At 37.4% G+C, this 17748-nt stretch overlaps 1 long non-coding RNA gene across 3 annotated transcripts in view; it reads right to left on the bottom strand.

Moving 5' to 3' along the window:
- LOC146405659 (uncharacterized) overlaps positions 1 to 17748 on the bottom strand; it is a 117209-nt gene that overhangs the window by 56814 nt on the left and 42647 nt on the right. Inside the window, exon 3 of one of the 3 annotated variants that reach the window (XR_014838453.1) lies at positions 2819 to 2882. The exons of the other annotated variants lie outside the window; for them this stretch is intronic. This is a non-coding gene — a long non-coding RNA (uncharacterized LOC146405659). The remainder of the gene's footprint in view (positions 1 to 2818; positions 2883 to 17748) is intronic. 3 annotated transcript variants of the gene reach the window in all.

Below are 17748 nucleotides of genomic sequence, written 5' to 3'. Positions count from 1 at the left end.
ATGGCCGCACCTGTAGCATACATAAGTTCCTGTGCTACGGGTCAAAGAACAGCTGCAGCTGTGGCTGCAGGCCCACACCACAGCCACTGCAATGTGGGATCCAAACTGCACCTGTAGTCGACACCCACAGCAATGCCAGATCCTTAACTCATTGAGGGGAGCCAGGGATCAAACCCACATCCTCATGGATACTATGTCAGGCCCTTAACCTGCTGAGCCACAGTGGGAACTCCAATTATTTTTACTGTCATTCCCAAAACACCTTCCTAGCACAAATTCAGAGGCAGCAAGCTCCCAAGTTTGGTCAAATGTGCACCTATTACTGAAAAGATCTGAAAGGCACATGAATACATTTCAGGAATGCAGGGACATCTCTTTTTCTGGTAAAAACTTCCCAAGACAGAAATTATCAATTTCCCTCAAAACTTGCCTTAGGTTTCTCCACCTCTTCTCCTTATCTGTCCTATCGACTCTATCACTGAGGATAGAGCACAGTCATCTTTAATTACTCTTGCTTCCTTTTCCATATGCAATCAGTTGCCAAATCCTATAGCTTCTACCAGTGGATGGTTTCATGCATCTTTTTCTCTTATTTTCTCAGCTAGCAAGCCCTTAGTTATTAAATGAATGACTGCATTATCCATTCAACTAGTCCTGTCTCTTGGTGTTTCCATAATCTGATCAATGATTCTTTCATGCACTGATATCAACTGTCTGTTTGTTCATCCACCTATTCTCTCAGCTACAAGATTAAACTCTAATCTTCTGCTTAAAGAATTTCAATGACTCTTTACTTTCCATTAAATTAAATATAGATCTCTTGGCCTAGGACTGAAAGTCCTCTCTAACAATGCCCTACTCTGACCACCCAGTTCTATCTCCTCCTAGTTAATTGCAGTATAGGAAGCAGCAGTGTTCTTATCTCCCAAAACCTCATAGTCATTATCTTCAAATCCCTAGAGCACCTGTAGTATTAATAAATTCATTTACTTATCCATTCAACCAGTACTTACTTATCATCTAATATGTACTAAACATTGTTCTCAGAGCTGGAGGTATAGCAGTGAATAAAATAAAGGTTTCGGCTCTCATAGAACTTATGTTGTGGTGGAGAAAGATAGAAAATAAATCCAGTTGATATGAAAAATATATATTGTTAGATATTAACAAACACTAAAAGAAGAAAAGCAATAAAGGGAGTTATGGATTGTTGTGTTGCAGTTGGGCAAAGTAAGCTCATAATTTTAAGCAGAGTGTTTAGCACAGGTTTCACAAAGAAGCAAAGACTTGGAGGAGATGAGGGCACAGGTCCTACAGAGACCTGAGGGAAGAGCATGCCAGGCAGGAGAAGAGAAAACCTAAGACCCAGGTGAGACACATGTTTGGCTTATGACAGGAAGAGTGTAGAAATAAACTCCAAAGGGTAGATGGGCACCAGCTACTTTAGACCTTGACTTTTGCTGTGAGTAAGAAGAAAAGCCATTGGAAGGTTTCGAGGAGAGGAGAAACATGACGTGACTTTTTTTTTTTTTTTAATCAGTTTGGTCATTACACTGAAATTAGATAATTAAAGCCTGGAGTAAAGCCAAAGAATGTTGCAAGACTCTAAGCAAAAACTAGTGATGACTTGGACCTGAGTGAGTATGCTGCGGGTGGTGAAAAGTGGTCACAGTCTGGATATATTCTGATGGAGCACTAAAAGAATATGGAATATAAGAGGAAGAGAAGAAGGAAGGATGACTTCAAGGTTTTTAACTTGAGCAACTAAAACAGCACTGTCTGAGAGGATACACTGTAAACCACACATGTAATTTTTAATATTTTGAGAGCCATGTTTAAAAGATTGAAAAGACAAAGAGGAAGTTAATTTTTAATGTATATCTTATTTAGTCCAATACAAGAAAATATTTCAACTAGTAATCAATATGAAAAATTATTAATATTTTTTCAAACTCAGTCTTCGAAATCCATATTTTACTTTTTATAGCACATCTAACTTTGGAATAGCCATAATGAAGTGCTCAACAGCTACATGTGGTCAGTGGCTACCATAGTGCAGAACTATAATGATGAAGTGTTTTTTTTCTTTCTTTTTTTGTTACAGGCATACTAAATGTAATGGGGGTACTAGTCATAGTTTAAATTTCAATAGTAAATCATGAGAGGAAATGCAATGTTCACCAAAAAGGGTAGTTAATAAATGATGGTACAACCAAGTAGCTACCAAAGGCTAGATTCCCAAAGAATATATAAGAGTATATAAAACATGCTCATAGTAAAGTGGGGTGGAGTTAGAGAAAGAAAACAGTGCCCACAAAATTATACCATGAATGGTGGTGAGAAATAAATATACATACCCATGTGAGTCTGGAAAGGCATAACCTAAAGTAGTGCTAACATTGATTACTTCTGGGATACCTGATACAAGAGAGACTAGGTTTGACACAGGGGAATGGTCAGGAGTTGTGGACACATTATATTTAGGATATCTATGGGATACCCCAAGTGAAAATACGTTGTCTTGAGTCCAAGAGAGAGGTTCAGAAATATAAATTTGGAAACTGTCAGTGTACAGATGGAATTTAAAGCCAAGAGACTGTGTGAGGTCACAGAGACTGAGTTTCAACAGAGAAGAACTTGCAGGGTTCTGAAATACTCCAGTTTTCATAGTCAGAAAGGTGATGAGGAACCAGCAGACTGGGAAGAAGAGCAATTTAAGATGAAGCAAAACCAGAAGATGCAGTGTTTGAAAGAGTAGAGAAAGACCACCTGTTTCAAATTGTAACTACAAGCCAAGTCGGGAGGACTGAGAACTGACCTTGGCTTTGATCTGAAAGCCACTTGTGATGCTTCCTGGAACACTTTTGGTGGAGAGGTGGGTTCTGAAAGGAGTGGATGCAAGATTAGGAGGAAATGAACTGCAGAGAACATGTGTACACTTCACATGAGCAGTTTTGCTGTGAAGGGAGACACAAAATAATAGGGGTGTTTGTGTGAGTCTGGTATCATATCCCTTGTATTCTCATCTCTCCCACACTGTCTTAAGTTCCTGGAAGTGCAGAAAGCCTCTGAGTCCAATATTGCTTTTATGGCAAAGAATTTTAAATGTGTGTCCAGCAGCAACAGTAATTTTACACAGGCTAGCACACTGACTGCTGAGGGAAGCAAGTGAGTTACCATGAGAGTAATTCACGATTCAGATCATCAATAGGAGAAACCCCTCAACTCAAGGTAAACACTTCTGAAAAGTAACTGCAATCTGGTAATTACTGGCTGTCAGAAAAGCAAAGTATAAATGTCTTTGTAACTCAGTGAGGGCTTTCATCAAGAATGATCATTTTCTCTTTGTCAAAGCTCAAGTTTAAAAACCACTAAACCCTCTATTTCTCTGACCTTACTGCAAAGATGAAAAAAATCCCAAATATTGAAACTTCAGGCAGATAACTAGTGGTATATCTATATAACACAAAAGACCACAGACTGTAAAACAAATCAATACAAGAGATTGGTAAAGTGAAAAATACACTTGACTAGAAAAATCAATTATTCTTTAAATTTTCAACATTTTACTAAGTCTAGATAAATTTCAAGCTATTATTTTTATACAATCAGTCTTTCCACAATGTTTCAACCTAACTGGGAAATCATCATAGAGCTAATATGTCAGAGGGTAATTCTGGGTAACTATGATGTCTAGCATATTTGATTCTTGGCAAAAGAAGGTCTTCCTCTTTAAGTTAAATTTGGAAAACACAAGGTGTTTCTAAATAGAATGTAGGAACATTATTTTAAAAACTTAGCACCCAAGACTGATAAATAATGGCCAGAGAACGAGCAGGATAGTGAAACAGTGATGTTGAAGAAATGTCAACTTCTGAGGTTTATAAACTTAGATTTTAATCAAATGAAAACTAACTGGCAATTTAGTGCAGAAGTTTCAATGGGTACATATGACAATTTATTTCACTCACCATGAAACACTCAAAATAATTCTACTGGTGCTGCTTCTTTATCTGGTCCTATTGACTTAACAAGACTCCAATTTTTTTTTCTTTTTTTTTCTTTTTGCCTTTTCTAGGGCCGCTCACTTGGCATATAGAGATGCCCAGGCTAGGGGTCCAATTGGAGCTGTAGCCATCGGCCTACACCAGAGCCACAGCAACTCGGGATCCGAGCCATGTCTGCGACCTACACCACAGCTCATGGCAAGGCCAGATCCTTAACCCACTGAGCAAGGGCAGGGATCAAACCCGCAACCTCATGGTTCCTAGTCGGATTTGTTAACTACTGAGCCATGGCGGGAACTCCAACAAGACTACAATTTCTAAGCATATATCTCAGTGCTCTGTTTCAAAGCCCCTTTTCCTGGGTTACAGATTCTAACTTCAACTTCTCTCCATAACCAACCATGTCCCTTCCTTCTGCCTACTCTCCTTTAATTTCACCAACCTCCTACCCATCTCAAGGAAATATTGTACAAACAAGAGTGTGCAGTGGGAGATATGAGGGCCAGAATCCTCGGTGTATACCATGATGCTTTATGATCAGTAGTTCAATAAACAGGATTGGGGTTGATTAAAATAAATGTCACTGTGTGGCCAAAGCGAGATGGAAGCAAGAGTAAAGAGAAGGACTGGGATAGGACACATTCACTGTAAAGTAATTTTTTTTTTTTTTTTTTTTTTTTGGCTTCACCCATGGCATCTGGAAGTTCCTGCGCCAGGGATCCAACCTTTGCCACAGAAGTGGCAACACTGGGTCCTTAACCACTAGGCCAGTAGAAAACTTCTCATTGTAAAGCAATTCCATGTGTGTGAGAGCATGTGTGCTACATGTGTGGACGTGTGTGAAAAAGAGAAAAAGACATTCTATGATAGAACACAAGAGAAAGATGTGGGAGTTTTTAAGTCAGGCAAATGGGACTAAGAGAGGTTGGGGGGTAAAAAAATTTAAAAGGATAACAATGGGTCTGTCATCAAGTAAATATATCAGTCCATTTAGAGTTTCAGGAAAAATTTACTTTTCAGGCAAATGGAAATACAATGAATTTCTCTAATCCCAAACTGGCAAGCTGGAATTTGCCACTTGTCAAAAATTACCATGAAAATAAAGCAATAATAGTTATTAAGTGATAAGAAAGTTATTCTCTACTATGAACAACTATATGGCAATAAGTTTGACAATCTGGAAGAAATGGACAATTTTCTAGAATCTTACAGCCTGCCAAAACTGAATCAAGCAGAAACAGACCAACTGAACAGACCAATCACTAGAAATGAAATTGAAGAGGTCATAAAATCACTCCCTACAAATAAAAGCCCAGGACCAGATGGCTTCACAGGTGAATTCTATCAAACATATAAAGAGGAATTGGTGCCCATCCTCCTTAAACTCTTTCAAAAGGTTGAAGAAGAAGGAATACTCCCAAAGACATTCTATGAGGCCACCATCACCCTCATTCCAAAACCAGGCAGAGATACCACCAAAAAAGAAAACTATCGCCCAATATCATTGATGAATATAGATGCAAAACTTCTCAACAAAATCTTAGCCAACCGAATCCAACAACATATCAAAAAAATTATACACCATGACCAGGTTGGGTTCATCCCAGGTTCACAAGGATGGTTCAACATACGCAAATCAATCAACATCATACACCACATTAACAAAAAAAAAGTCAAAAATCATATGATCATCTCAATAGATGCAGAAAAAGCATTTGACAAAGTTCAACATCCATTCATGATCAAGACCCTCGCCAAAGTGGGTATAGAGGGAACATTCCTGAATATAATCAAAGCCATTTATGATAAACCCATAGCAAATATAATCCTCAATGGGGAAAAACTGAAAGCCTTCTCACTCAAATCTGGAACAAGACAGGGATGCCCACTCTCACCACTGCTCTTCAACATAGTTTTGGAAGTCTTAGCCACAGCAATTAGACAAACAAAAGAAATCAAAGGCATCCATATAGGAAGAGAAGAGATCAAACTGTCACTGTATGCAGATGACATGATTCTATACCTAGAAAACCCTAAGGACTCAACCCCAAAACTCCTTGAACTGATTAATAAATTCAGCAAAGTGGCAGGATATAAGATTAACATTCAGAAGTCAGTTGCATTTCTGTATACCAGCAATGAAGCATTAGAAAAGGAATACAAAAATACGATACCTTTTAAAATTGTACCTCACAAAATCAAATACCTCGGAATACACCTAACCAAAGAGGTAAAGGACCTATATGCCGAGAACTATAAAACCTTAATCAAAGAAATCAAAGAAGATGTAAAAAAATGGAAAGATATTCCATGTTCCTGGATTGGAAAAATCAATATTGTGAAAATGGCCATCCTACCCAAAGCAATCTACAGATTCAATGCAATCCCTATCAAATTACCCATGACATTTTTCACAGAACTAGAACAAACAATCCAAACATTTATATGGAACAACAAAAGACCCAGAATCGCCAAAGCAATCCTGAGAAACAAAAACCAAGCAGGAGGCATAACTCTCCCAGACTTCAAGAAATACTACAAAGCCACAGTCATCAAAACAGTGTGGTACTGGTATCAAAACAGACAGACAGACCAATGGAACAGAATAGAGAATCTGGAAATTAACCCTGACACCTATGGTCAATTAATCTTTGACAAGGGAGGCAAGAACATCAAATGGGAAAAGGAAAGTCTATTCAGCAAGCATTGCTGGGAAACCTGGACAGCTGTATGCAAAGCAATGAAACTAGAACACACCCTCACACCATGCACAAAAATAAACTCCAAATGGCTGAAAGACTTAAATATACGACAGGACACCATCAAACTCCTAGAAGAAAACATAGGCAAAACACTCTCTGACATCAACATCATGAATATTTTCTCAGGTCAGTCTCCCAAAGCAATAGAAACTAGAGCAAAAATAAACCCATGGGACCTCATCAAACTGAAAAGCTTTTGCACAGCAAAGGAAACCAAAAAGAAAACAAAAAGACAACTTACAGAATGGGAGAAAATAGTTTCAAATGATGCAACTGACAAGGGCTTAATCTCTAGAATATACAAGCAACTTATACAACTCAACAGCAAAAAAACCAATCAATCAATGGAAAAATGGGCAAAAGACCTGAATAGACATTTCTCCAAGGAAGATATACAGATGGCCAACAAACACATGAAAAAATGCTCAACATCGCTGATTATAAGAGAAATGCAAATCAAAACTACCATGAGATACCACCTCACACCAGTCAGAATGGCCATCATTAATAAATCCACAAATAACAAGTGCTGGAGGGGCTGTGGAGAAAAGGGAACCCTCCTGCACTGTTGGTGGGAATGTAAACTGGTACAGCCACTATGGAGAACAGTTTGGAGATACCTTAGAAATCTATACATAGAACTTCCATATGACCCTGCAATCCCACTCTTGGGCATCTATCCGGACAAAGCTCTACTTAAAAGAGACACATGCACCCGCATGTTCATTGCAGCACTATTCACAATAGCCAGGACATGGAAACAATCCAAATGTCCATCGACAGAGGATTGGATTCGGAAGAGGTGGTATATATACACGATGGAATACTACTCAGCCATAAAAAAGGATGACATCATGCCATTTGCAGCAACATGGATGGAACTAGAGAATCTCATACTGAGTGAAATGAGCCAGAAAGACAAAGACAAATACCATATGACATCACTTATAACTGGAATCTAATATCCAGCACAAATGAACATCTCCTCAGAAAAGAAAATCAATCATGGACTTGGAGAAGAGACTTGTGGTTGCCTGATGGGAGGGGGAGGGAGTGGGAGGGATCGGGAGCTTGGGCTTATCAGTCACAACGTAGAATAGATTTACAAGGAGATCCCGCTGAATAGCATTGAGAACTATGTCTAGATACTCATGTTGCAACAGAAGAAATGGTGGGGGAAAAACTGTAATTGTAATTTATACATGTAAGGATAACCTGACCCCCTTGCTGTACAGTGGGAAAATAAAATTTAATTTAAAAAAAAAAAAAAAAAAAAAAAAAAAAGAAAGTTATTCTCCACATATAGTTCTGTTCTTAGCTGAAATGCCTTGAAATTTGAGGTCATGTTGTCCTTTAATTCTGCCTTGTGCTTAGTGTACCGTCATGCACGTGAGGGCATTCAATAGTAATCACTGAGATTGCACTTTGATTGAAGAGAGCAAGACTGACCTTTGCCAAGAAGGAAAACAACGCCACCTGACTCCTGTCATACTTTAATATTCCAACTGGCAAGTCATATTCCTCTATCATTTTCTCTTGAGATTATTGGGAAATTGTTTTAGCTTAAATTAATGATGTATATTGTTCTTGGAAGGTTTGAGTTTATAAAAATCTTTGGGCTAGTAAGCTTATTCCCTTCCTCGTGAATACTGAAGGCTGCTTGAGGGTCTCCCGTAGTCCTGCCCTTCATGGAGAAAAGGCATCTATTTCTCAGCATGGCCGTGGCTAAACCCAGGAACCAAACCCCTGCCCCCACACCAGTTTTTCTTTTGCAAAACAGACAATAAGCACCAGGCCTGAGTGCAGTTCTCTCTAAACCTCCCACCTCCTGACTATTCCCATGGTGCAGTGGTTGCAGCAACAAATCACTCCTGCACCCCTACCTGCCCCCTGCAGAAGGCAACAAGCATGAGTCTTCTTGTCTCCATGTCTTTTTAGGTCCTGCTGCTCAAACTTTCTTTTCTTTAATTTGCCCCAGGACACAGATTTTGTTTGCAAAACCAATACCCTTTATTTTCATTAATCCTCCCTCCAAAGCTATCTTAGAGGAGTTGATGGGAAAAAAAAAAAAAAAATGGTTCAGCTATAGAACCTCACAACCCTAACAGAAATAGGGGCCTTCCACAAATTAAAAAAAACAAAACTTTCTTTGTAAATAATCCCAATAATTGCTTTTCTTTTTGCAAGTTTGACCCATCTTAAAGGTTGAATTCAAATTAAAGCAATAATAAATGAAAGGAAAACAAGCGAATGCAAGGTCAGTAGACTTGCAGTAGTTCTCTGATCTGCAAAGCCTTTGGGAGCAGGAAAGACTTAGGACAACTTCCCAGTTCCATCACTTACTTGCTCATTGCCTTTACCTCTGTTACTAGGAAAACCCCCCTAGACACAAAACCCTGAGCTGGTTTTCAAAATAGTCAATGAGAAATAATAACAATCTTTGAAGTGTCTGATTCTGAAGTCTCCTTCCATCTTCTCCACCACCCACCGACCAAATGCAATTCAGAACCTCAAACTCTCATCTCCATTAGTTCCTTTATCTCTGATTTCTCTCAAAGATAAACTTTAAAGATAATTTTTAACAAAGTTAAAGGATCAGTAAAGGAACTGAGCCAGTTCAAAATGATTTAAAGATTAAACAGTCTCTTCTATTACAGAGAAGGCAGCTGCTCTGTGAAGCTGCTTTTTTTTTTTCTTTCTTTTTTTCTTTTTCTTTTCTGTAATGAAACAGAGAGATTTCATCTCTACTCACTGTAATTTACCATCGCTGGGGAAAGTCAGTATTGAATTGAATATTCCATATATGTTTAAAATATGTTTAAAGGTGTTTGGGTTTTGTTCATTTATACTTTCAGTTTTATTTATTTATATCATTTATCAAATCAGTTAACCAGCTGATTTTAATATTTAACTTCGTTGTCAAATAACAGTTTTCCTTTAATGATAATTTGAAAGATAAATCCCATGATGGCATAAAATTAAATTTCGCTTTTATACAGAATTCTAAGGTTGTTTTATCTCTCCAGTACCAAATAGAACCAATGTCACAATAACTACCTCTTGCAAAGAAATGCGTGGCATTCCACAAGTCCTTTTTTTCTAAACAAGGGTCTTAAGGTACTGTCCAGTTTTCCTCCAAAAAATTATTCCAAAATTAAAAAAGAATACTTGCAGAAAAACAGTTGATTTTCTTTCCATCTCCTTTCCTTGAGAGAACCACAGCAAAATGTGATTTTAGGCTTCCTGTCCCAAAGTAATATGCTTGAGTACTTTCTCCTCTGCATCTTTTACTACTAGTGTTTAACAAAGAAGGTTTAAAACTACTACTAACTATAAATTATCTTATGCTTAGTATAGATGGATTAATGTGCCACGAATTGTCTTAAGTTTAAGATAAATACAGGATGTGAACAATATGAGAAATTATATTTGCAACTGTTGGACTTAAGTCTAGTGTTATGATTATGGTAACAGACTGTGTACCTTTCCTAGGAAACCTCGTAGGGCATACCTGCCAGATTCATTTGATGGGTCTTATGACTCACATGGCTTAATGACGGATCAATGAACGACAGTGTTATTGAAAGCTCAGGGTTACTAGATCTCAGGCTCTCTAGTGGCCCAGCCATTACCCTTCGGCTTCTAAAGAAACACAGGCTCATTCACATAGGAGTTAACTAATGGAATTTTCACAATCCCAAATCAGCTTTGTTTAATTAACTTCATCTAATGTGAGACTCTCACTAAAAATATTAAACTGAGAATAGTGTCACTTTATAAGGCTGACATCTGTGCCTCAGAGTTTTGAACATTTGAGTTGGTGAAACATTTTTTCCTAATATGATTTTCCCTCATTAATTATCTTGAGGCATTTTAACATCCTGGGGATGATGCATTTACTGAACCAGGTCAAGATTTCATGGCTTCTGTTGGCAATCACCAGTTTAAGTTAGGGTTATCAGTAAAAAAGTCTTATTTGCAAATTTGACATTGATAGAATCAGCCATGCATTTTGTAATCCCTGGGGTGGGCACAATAACGGTCCCCAAAGATTTCCATGTCCCAATCCCCCAGAACCTGTGACTCTGTTACCTTACATGATAGAAAGGATTTTGCAGATGTGATTAAGAATAAGGATCTTAAAATGGACTGTTTATCCTGGATTATCAGTGGGGGGGGGGGTTAACATCTAATCACAAGTCCCTGAAAATGGAGGACCCTTTTTGGCCTCAAAGAACCAGAGAGAGGGCCATGTAAAGACTCATCTGTACTTTCTAGCTGTTAAGATAAAGGAGGGGGTCCATAAGCCACCAAGTCTGCAGTCATCTGTTACAGCAACAAAAGAAAAATAATACACTTTCTGTTATTACACTGGTTTTTAATCACTCCTTTTGTGGGAGAAAGTAAAAGTTGACTGGAAAAAAGTGTTCAACCCCAAATGGGACATGTGGCACCATGTAAATGAAAACCAGACTGTTCAACTGTAGGCATCCAGGGCCCAAACCTGGCTCTGCCATTAAATGAACACAGAGACTTGGGATAAGCAAGTAACCAATCCCTCACAATTTGAGCTTCTCTCCTCTCACTGGACAAAACGTTTATTTCTAGGTCCATGTCCTCTATACTTCTTCCTCTCATTCTTCTGGACACTAGTTTTATTTAGCTTGTTATCTTTCTAGTGAGAGCCAAAGCAATCCTTTTTCTGCCGTATTTCATTGCCTCACATTGATCAAGTCTACAGAGCTGGCATTTCTATATTTCAGTAGGAACAAGTGTAAATATGTGAAAACTTAAAAATTCTTAGTACGACATAAAAACAAAATGAAAACTCTCCTAAACCAATTTTTATAATCACCCTGCCTAAAACTGCTTGGAACCACTTCTTAACTCAAGCATGAAGTGTAATCTTTATAGCACACTCTATATAAAACTGCTACTTGATGGGTTAAGTCAGCAGAGGATATTTTCATGGATATCTTAAGAGTTCAAAACAGCAGAATGATTTTTTATTACAAAGAGTTAGCTACTCAATAGATTATATTACCCAAAACATTAATAGAACAAAGAGCAAAACCTGATGTATCATAGCCCAGATTACAATAGTCTTCTTTCCATCACAAATATCATGAAAGTGTTTTAATAAAAGGGTTTTAGAAAGTATGGAAACAGTTAATGTTGACTTAATTTCCTTAACATTTAACATACCATAATCTAAAATAGGTAGTATCATAATTTCTCTCTACTTTTCAGGAACTTTTTTTGATGGCAATTAACGGCAAATTTTTAAACACAAATAGGAATAAGTGTTACGAAAGTTTTAAAAAACATCAAAGCATTTTAGCGTATTTTTAAGGTAGAAAGGAATACATATAAACATTTATGACATTCAAGATAAGACAGATAACCTCTACATAAAACTAAATTTTTAATTTCAACCTTTTTTTCACACTCACTCACAACTACATTTTTCACTAATTCTTTAACGAAAGGTGACTAAAGAGCACCATCAATCCACTAATAATACCGCACAAAAACAAAGCAAAGGGAGAAAGCAGGATATATTCCAGAAGACTACAAAAAAATGTAAGAAACAAAATGCCAGTTTTAATCAACATCTCTCTAGGAATGGACAGTCTAAACCATTTACTGACCTCTCAAAAAAGCCTGTCCACCTCTACACAGAATAAAGGTTCAGTTACATAAAGAAATGGGAGAATCCCTTTCCCATCCACTCCCCTCCCCTTTATTCCCCTGCAAAGCTTTCCATTAATCAATTAAAAACTGCCTTTGCCTACCATCTCCATTTAAACACAATATTACATTCTTCACAGAATATGCTGAAAGAGTCCCTTGGGAATCAGCAAGAGGAAATAAATGCACAGCTAACTCTGCCATATGGACAGAACTCGGAATGGAGAGATTCAGACAGAGGCAGTAGAGAGAAAGCTGTGTGTCTCATCATTTAGTGTTTATTGACAGCACACATTATAGTAGAAAACTAACTTTTCAAAGGAAATATCCATTCATGGCTCTTCTATTTGAATGTTTTAAGTGCTTCTACAGTATTCTTTTTGTAAAGCTTAACACAGCTCTCTTAGCCTTAAGAAGCATGGGTATATATTAAAGGAAAATTTTATAAAGCCCTGATTTCATTTGTCACAATAATAGGAACATTATGTTTATTACCAAATTGCAAGATATTTTGAAAAGCATTAAAAGTATGAAATATGTAGGAAATGATGGTTATCAATGTACTTTAAACTTCACATATCCCCCATAACTAAATCTTTGTTTTACAACTTAAGTTTTAATTTATTTAAAACACAAATTCTCAATCTGACTTGGCCCTTCTTTTTCATAGTATCTTCCCATAACATCTTAGACAGTCAAATATTAATACTGTTTAAAACTGGAAAAATATATAAAGTATCAATAAAAATATAAAATTCACACCCTTAAAAAAACCACATTTGTGCTGTGACACCTGTCAAAATATTTTAAGGAATTCATATATTTCAAATAATTTGAAATAAAAATCTCTACTGTGTTTGCTATTGCTTCTTACCAGGGAGAGTAGCAAGCATTACATTGTGCAATCACAGTTATTTTATAAGCCCACCCCACATGTGTGTGATTATACACACACACAAACACACATTTTAAGTACAAACTGTAAGTCTATTCTAGGTAATTGGCTGAAAGGTTCCCATATACTATGATTTCAGTCAGGAGTATATCTTAGAAAGCAAGTAACCATTCATACACTTGAAAGAGAATAACAGAAGCATGGTAATTCTCTGATATGCAAAACAAGGCACTTACCTTCCATTTCTAGGGACGTCTGAAATCAAACTGGAAACCGAGCGGGTGAGGGGCTTTATTGCAGGGTGAATCATCCCCACGTAAATGCTCTGAACAACCCCTGGATGCATACTGACATCATCAGGAGAGACTTGGAGGCAGAGGATACTATGGTAACCAAGCAATGTGCTGGGAGACAGAAGCCTTTAATTGCTTTAACAACTTCCTGGGGCTTGAGCTACCAGGCTTGGATTTGCTAAGTAGGAAATGAAGGTTGTCACAGAAGCAGCGAGTGTGACACAGAGCAAGGGGACTCAATGAATTCTGAATCTATTCACTGTGATGTGACTTTTTAATGACAAATGTCATTACATGATTCCATTAGCAACATTCTTCTCACAGCTGAAGCTCTGACAAAGTCACAGGTCAATAAATAATGCTCCTGGGTAGCAACAGTGTAAGTATTCATAGATAGTTTTCTCACTTAAAACGCATTAATATTATTACACTACAAACATCCTTTTCCTTGAGGGCGAATACTCGATTCCCCTGAAAAGAAGGTTCACATCTGTGCCTTCGGAGGTCAGAGTACTGACAACAATGAAAACTGATGCTCTCTATTTACTTCTCCAGGAGGCAGCAGCTGCCTGGTCCATTTATCTCCGAACTCCAGTAAATCCCTGCCAATATATCGCTTATCTAGAAAACACCCCCAGCGAAATACCTAATTATGACACCCAGATAAAATCAGCAGAACTCTGCTGTCTTATTGTTCCACACAGCCTTCTTGATTAAGTCTCCTATCACAGGCAGAATTACTTCTAACAACCCCAAACTATACATAATTTAAAACTTCCCTTTGAACTATGTCCTCCCCTGCATCTGTCACCCCATTCACAGGAACATAGCTCCTCTTAAAAATGCCAGATTTAAAGTAATTGCTTAAAATAACAATGTTTCAACATCAAACTGAGTCTATAATGATATATCATGCTTATTTGATCAGAGATGCTTTAATAAGTATATAATTTATCTGTACTATAAAAACTATTGTTTTCTTCTTTATGAATATTGGATTGACATGTTTTTAAATAATATCATGGTCCAATTTTTCTAGTACAAAGACTACAATTATAAAGATAAGCAAATAACTTGGCAGATCTTCTTTAAGATATTCATGATACAATAAAAAATGAAGGTTGTCATTCTGTACTGTATTCTCAGGTCCAATCTATTTCAAAGAAACTATTATTATCTCTATTTCAATTAAGATGAAGCTAAGCCTGCCTTTTAATGTTTCCCTTGTGAGTAAATACTATATAAATGTACAGCAACAACACTGCTTACAAAAATAGTAAAGTGGAATACCAGAGCACCACTTTACAATCTGGATAAATGTAGAGAATTTTAACCTAACTGACAAGTTGGACTGTTCACTTCTGTTGAGTCTGGGGAGAGTTCTAAAAGAAGAATGGTAAGGTCAGCCCTCACAAAGAAATAATAATGCCATTTTCCTTAACTTAGGTAAAGTGAAAAAGCTTTCCAACAAAAAGGAATTACTCCTACCCTTTCGCTTGTTTTTCCTGAGATACCAAGTTTGAGAAGCAAAGCATGCAAAATTTACCATGAAATTTGTGGAAATATCATAGCTATATAATATCTCTACATATATACACATACATATACATAATATACGATTCAAATTTCAAAATAAATATTTGAAAATGCATTGAAAAATGTGCAGAAGATATATATACCCAACTGCTAAGAGTGGTTACTTCAGATAGTTTCAATTACAGACAGAGAATCCTCCACTTTTTATATCATATACTTCTAAACATTTAAAATTTCTTTTACTATAGATATGAATTACTACTGTAATTTAAAAATTAGAAATTCATCTAAATGTGTTCTGAACTTGCAATCCTAATTTACTGGCTCTCAGAGAAGACCAATGACATTCAGTGGATTGGATCCTAACATACCAGGCAGACTAAACAACTCTTACCGGGAGATGATCCACCTATCTAAGCAAAATTAGATTGTGGAAAGCAAAGAAAGGTTATCTAGACCACATGCACACAAAGGGAGCAGGTGTATCGAGTATTCTACAGATGGAATGGTCATAAAGTAAGAGTGCACGAGGAAAGCTAGTTTGTTAGGTTTTATTAGAAAGGTATAGCTTAGAAAAGAGCCTCTCCAGGTCCTCATGTGCTGAATGCTGAGGCCAAAGAAGCAGGAAGCTCTAGGTCACCACCTTCTGCCTGCAGTGCTCACCCCCTGGGCTGCAGGCTAACCAAAAGATAGTTTTGATTGTTCTTGACTTTGAGCTTAATATTAGAATTGTTTTTTAAAATCATCTAAGTTAATTTTTGGAAGTTAATTAAATTGATCTTTTCATTGCCATAGTTCTTATAAATATGTAATTTAATTAAATATTTTACACATCATTAAAAAAAAAAAGAGCCTATCCAAAAATAACATCTATCCAAAAATCTGACGACTACACAAAGTTGAAGGGAATATGGAGGAACAGAAATCAAGTGTCAGTGAAACAAATGGCCCCAGGTGGCCCGATTTTGTGCCCTGTTAAAGACACTCACTTTAGGGAAAAAGGGCCTCATGTCTCCAGTGTTCATTCCCTATACCCAGGCTTTATTTAGTTTTTATTCTCCTCTTACTCTACAAAGACAGCTTAATGTTTCATGTTCTTAGTGTTCTATTTCCTCTTGGCACTCCACTAAATCTCTTGATCTTACCATCTTCTTAAAGTAGATCATAAACTTCTTAAATTGACAACTATCTCCTGCCCTTGGAGTCTCAAGGATAGCACAGAGAGGCCCTGTGAAATGCACGCCAACATTGGCTACTCTCAGCCCACAGCCAGGCACTAGGACAAAACCTACCCAATAAGAGCACTTGCTCCACCAGGCTCTTACATCTTACTGGTTAACTGCATACCCCCTTTTATCTGTCCTAAATAACAGAAAACCCACTTCTTATTTCCCAGTGGATCTTAAGGCTTCATAGACATCCAAACAATATTGTAATTGTCTCAGACAGAAAGAAAATAAAAGAAGGCAAAATATTTTTTCACAAGAAAAAAGATTTAGCAAAGAAATCATCTCATAACTGTTAAAAGTATTATAAACCTCATCTACAAACCCCTGAATCCTTAAATTGAAGTTTAGGGCTCAAGACCCTAGGCTTATTTCTTAAACTGAAGTAAATTCATGTGGCAAGTGCCAATTCAGAAGCAAATGGAGGTTAAACTGCCACTTCTGAGGGGATATTTGGCCAGGATTTCTAAAGCCTTGACTAGGTAGCTACAGTGGCCAGTCTTCCTTCTCCCTGAAATGACTTTTCTGATAAGGCAAAACACCCTTAATCCTCACCTAGCTTTGCCTAGCTTTGTTAGGTTGAACCTCCTTCCCTCCAGCCCAGATAAGCAACATTCTTGGCTCCTCCAGTCTTGATACAATACTTTTGCTAATTCCAGTTAAACATAGGATAAGGACTGAAAAAAGACAGTATATATGGGATTTTATTATCAGCATTTGAGGTTAATAAAACAAATTTATTTGTTAATAAAACAAATTCATACTGATTTAATGAAAAAGTACCACGAGAACTTCCAATAGCAAAGGGTTCTATCTTTCCATCACCCGTAAACCCAGGCATTAACTAAAGTTCCCTGATCCATCTCCTCTTTGCTCCAGTCCCACACTTATCCCTCCAGCTTAGATCTTCTCTAACAGTCATCTCACTACACACTGGTCCATGGGCTTCCCGACTTCAGTGTCTCACCTCTTTAATGTATTACTTTGTTCTTAACAAGTCTTCACAAATCATTGCCTTCACCAGATTACCAGAAAACTCAAAATCTTGACGTGCTCCCCCTGTGGGCCACTGAATCAAGTGCAGATTTTATAGCTTCACTGTAAACCCATCTTGGCCTGCCTTATCTTGGGGCACCTTTGGCTACAGCCAGTTAGACAATCTGATACACGTAATTATTTATGCACCCATATTATTTGCTCTTATTGTCTCCTCCTCCTGGAATTCCACTCTTATCTCTCCATTCTGCACTCCCTATCCCAACTCCTCCTGCCTCTCTCCCCTACCAACCTAACCCCACCAGTCTCTCAAGACCAGAGATTGCTTCCTGCCCCAAAATT

Source organism: Sus scrofa, chromosome 2 (genome assembly GCF_054392235.1).
Source record: "Sus scrofa isolate SSC_HxYL_T2T_F1_AM1 chromosome 2, Sscrofa_HxYL_maternal_Yorkshire_Landrace_v2.0, whole genome shotgun sequence".
NCBI classification, from domain to species: domain Eukaryota; kingdom Metazoa; phylum Chordata; class Mammalia; order Artiodactyla; family Suidae; genus Sus; species Sus scrofa.
The sequence above is the reverse complement of the archived record's forward strand: the minus strand, read 5'-3'. Positions and strand labels throughout refer to the sequence as shown.